Below are 5148 nucleotides of genomic sequence, written 5' to 3' on the forward strand. Positions count from 1 at the left end.
TATATAACGCCACCTAAGTCTCTACGCCCCTAGTAACTTTACCTACTTAACACTTAATAGAGGGCCAGTGCTAAGCAGCTTTACCTAATAAAAACCCTTACTAAAGTAGTAATAATAAAAGCTATAATAATCGGACCTAAACTGCTACTATAGGGTCTAATATATGCTACCTTAATCCCCTAGTCTTTTAGGGAGACCGTAAGGAATACAGCTACTAGAAGATATAAATCCGTAAGAAACTAACTTAAAGCGCCTACCTTTTTCCTATGGAAGACACTAAGATCGGCTATATTATTAGGCGAATAAAGGGTATACCGTTTAATAGACTCTTTGCCTAATAGGAGACTAGTAGCCCCTAGAAGTGGCAGTCCTACTAAAAAGTCCTTAACGATATTAACCTAATATACCGCGACTATAACCTACTGGCCACTAACTAAGCTAAACTACGTGCCCTAAAGATAAGCCCTACTAAATTATTTAATAAATTCTATATTAAATTCTAGGAATATACCAAAGCCCTTACCTAAGATAATACTAAAGACCAGAAGAACCTCCTTAAAAAAGTTACTTATTACCTTAGTTACACAGCCGCCAGCTATAACTATAACGATATTTATAATATAGTAGCAGCTCTATAGAAGATTAAACGACAACTAAATTAGATTACTACTACTAACCCTTACCTAAAGACCTCTCTATAGAAGCCCCCCGGGCCTACTAAACCTATATATACTAAGCCACTAACGCTTACTATCTTAAGTACTACCGGAACTAATATTAATTTCTCTATACTAACCTTCCTATAAAAACTCCTAAATAGAGAGCGCGAGCTACTCTAGAAACTAGGACGCTACTATAAATACTATTAAGAAGGCTATTATTACGATAACCTAAACTGCCTAATAGCTAGATTTAATAGCTACCGCTTAATACCTAACCTAATACCCTAAACACTAAATATATTACTACGCGCCACTACCATATAAGATAAAAACGCAGTAATAGTGGTAGAGTTAGATATAGAAACAGAAAACGCTAAGTCCTAGCCCTAAGTCACAGGTTAGGACGCCCTAATAATAAAGGGATCTATATATCGGCTTACTTAATAAATAACTCTATAAAGATAAATAGACGGAAATAAATAGTTTTACCTATAATAGGAACTACTGCTAAAAAAACAATATAAAAGCCGTTCTATAATTAATTACGGAGCTACTAATAAATTTATAGATACCTAATTTATGCGCACTTATAACCTACCTACCTTACCCCTTACTAAAGCCCGCGCCCTATAACTCGCTAACGGTTAATTATACCATATAAAAGATTACCAATATAGCACAACTCCACCTAGATATAAATAGGCACTAGGAAGAACTCTGGGGCCTATATTAATACCACTTACCTAACTTACCCTATTATCCTCAGAATAAACTAGCTTAAATAATACAAACCCCGCCATTAACTGGAAGAAGAGAGAAGTAACCTTTAACTTTAAATACTATAGAGAGACTTACCTAGGGCATAGTCCTAGCCGCCCTATAATTTACTCCCTAGGATATTAACTAAAGAACCCCTTATTACTACCTACCTGATAAACTAACTACTACTATATAAGTACCCGGCCTTCTACCACATAGCACATAAAAAGGCTAGACCGATTACTATATAGCTTCCTAATTATAACTATATAAGCTAATAAGAACAGAACTACGTCCTCTATAGTAATAAGGATAGACCATAGTTAACCTTCTAGAAGCGACGCCCCTATAAAACCTCTACAGACTTTTATCCTTTAGACTTTAAGAAGTTTATAAAGCTTAAAAAAGGACTTTACCAACAAAGAACTCCGCAAGCTCCTCCCTAGAGAATACTAAACTTTACCAATATATACCATAAAAAGAGCGCAGATATACTCCCCTATATTAACCTAATAACTTATACTATTAACATTAAATAAGGAAAAATGCCACCTTATAGAGACCCTACCTAATATTAAAAGACAAACTTCTAGTTATAAAAAAAGTATATTAACAAGCACCCTTAATAAAGGGAGTTATTCGTCCTAGTATATTACCCAGCAGCCCCCCTATCCTTCTCGCTAAGAAGCTAGAAGGAGGTATTTAATTCTATATTAACTATAGAGGACTTAACGCTATTATAATCAAAAACCGATACCTAGTACCGCTTATATATAAGACCCTTAAGCGGCTTAGTTAAGCTAAAATCTATACTAAGCTTAATATTATTACCGCCTTTAACTATCTCTAAATACAGGAAGGTAATAAATGGAAAACCGTATTTATATTACGCTTTGGCCAATTTAAATATACCGTTATACCCTTTAGTATATATAACGGCCCAGGCACCTTTTAAAGCTATATTAATAACGCCTTATAGGACTACCTTAATAACTTCTGCTCTGCGTACCTAGATAATATACTTATTTATAGCAATAACCCCTTTAAGCATACCAAACACGTTTAAAAGGTCCTACAGCGCCTTAGGGACGTAGGACTTTATATTAATTTAAAGAAATGCAAATTCTTAGTCATAGAAGTAAAATACCTTAAACTAATTATTACTACTAAGGGTGTCCGTATAGACCCCAAGAAGGTATACACAATTACTAAATAGTAAGCCCTTAACTGCATTAAGGACGTATAAGCCTTCCTTAGTTTCGCTAACTTCTATTAAAAATTTATATACAACTTCTTAGGCGTAGTAGCACTACTTATAGCAATAATGCGAATAAAGGGCCTTTCTATAAAAGGAAGAAAAACGCACCTATGCTTTACCTAAACGCCTAAATATAAGAAGGCGTTCCAAGACCTTAAAAATGCCTTTACTAAAGCACCTATCCTAGCTTACTTTACACTAGGATAATAACTCTACCTTAAAACCAACTCCTTAGACCACGTTAACATAGGCGTCCTTTCCTAAATAGGTAATAACGGTTTCCTTTACCTAGTTACATTTTACTCATTTAAGCTTATACTATAAGAGTATAACTACGAGATCTATAATAAAGAACTCCTTATAATCATATAAGCGTTTAAAGAATTCTAACTAGAACTCTCCTTAGTAGAGCCTAACTAGCTAACTAAAGTCCTTACGGACTATCGTAACCTTAAGTACTTTATAACTATAAAGTAGCTAAACTAACGCTAAGTATATTAGAACGAGTTCCTCTCTAGTTTTAACTTTAAAATTATATATAGACTAGGAGTATAAGGTACTAAACCTAATAGCCTAATACGCCGCTTGCAAGACCTTCCTTAGTCTAAAGATAACTCCTATAATTAGTTCTAACAACAGATAATTCTAAAAGTATAAAATTTAGCCCTAGGCATACTACCTATAATAGAGCTAACCGTACCCTAGCTTTATACTATAGAACTAGAGTTACCTCCTAAAATTAATAAGTTTATTACTACGGTATATAACGCCTCTGTTAACCTATTACTATATTAACTTATTACTGTAAAGACCGCTAGCGCCTATACGCTACCTACTAACCTCTAAAGCTTAGGCCAGATTAATATAGCAGCCTTAGAAATAAAAGAGAATAGGCTCTATTATAGAGGCCGCCTATTTATCCCTAACTTAGAAAATCTACAACGGCAACTAATCTAAATAGCCCACGACCTCTAATTAAGCGGCTACCTAGGTAAAGGAGGAACCTACGAGCTTCTTAGCCAATACTACTTCTAGCCAAAAATAATAGACTTAGTTAAACACTTTATAGGCGCCTGCTATAGTTATAAGCGCGCTAAGGCCTTTAATACAAAGTACTAAGGACTACTGCACCCTCTACTAATACCTATATAACGATGGGCAGATATCGCCATAGATTTCGTTATTAACCTACTACCCTATAAACGACATGGCTATACCTATAAGAACATCCTTATAATAATATACCGACTTATAAAAGAGCGCCACTACGTCCTAACTAAAGGCATAGCCGTTAGCGACGTTACTAATGCCTTTCTTAACGAAGTCTACCGACTATATAGGTTACCTAACTTAATTACATCCGACTAAGGCATATAATTTAACTCTAATGTATGGAGATGAATCTACTAACGCCTTAGTATCTCTGTTAAGATATCTATATCCTTTTACTATAAAACTACTGAGTAACTAGAAAACGCTAATGCTAGTATAAAAGCGTACCTATAATAGGTAGTCGCCTATAGTTAAGATAACTAGGTATATTACCTCCTATTAGGTAAATTTATAGTAAATAACTACGTCTTAACCACTATAGGACTTACCCCGTTCTTTACGAATAAAGGTTATTACCCTTAATCTAGTATAAAGCTACTAGAACCTATTAATAAGAAACTACTATATAGAAAACGCCTTAAGATACTACTTACTAACTAGCATACAAACCGTATAAAAAATCTACTCGACTACTATAAGGGAGAAATAGCCTAGGCTTAAGTAAAGTAGGCCTACTTCGCCAACCGTTATAAAACGCCACCACTAGAGATACGTGTTAGCGACTAGGTATGGCTAGATATACGTAATATCTCTATATAGAGGCCTATACAGTTACTTAATTATAAGAACCTCGGCCCCTATTTAATTAAACGAGTTATTAATAGGGGAGCTATATATAAGCTAGAACTCTTACCTACCCTAGCCACCCGTAGGATATAGCCCGTATTTTACCTATAGCTACTATACCTCTATTAGCCTAACCCCTTACCGGGGCAGATATAGCCTAAACTCCTACTAGTACTAATTTAAGATAAGAACAAAGATAAGAACTACAAGGAATGGACCGTTAAACAAATTATTAACTCTAAATACTTTAGCAAAGGCAGAGGACGATGGCTCTACTATAGAGCTATATATATAGGATTTAATATAGATTAGCTAGAATAGCAACTATAGGAAGACTTCGAAAATGCAAAGGATCTAATTAGCGACTTTTACTACGCGAACCTATAGAAACCGGGCCTAAGTAGAGACTTTATACCTAATCCTCTATAGGAACCCTTATAGAGTTAAACTATTATACATTATCACGTAAGGGCAAATTACCGTTAGATTACCGTTAGATTGCGGTAAAGTACAATTATATAACTAGAATATTGTTAAGATGTCTAGGAACTTTAACTGGCGGTTAAAGTT

Source organism: Cenococcum geophilum (assembly GCF_001692895.1).
Source record: "Cenococcum geophilum 1.58 unplaced genomic scaffold K441scaffold_12, whole genome shotgun sequence".
NCBI classification, from domain to species: Eukaryota; Fungi; Ascomycota; class Dothideomycetes; order Gloniales; family Gloniaceae; genus Cenococcum; species Cenococcum geophilum.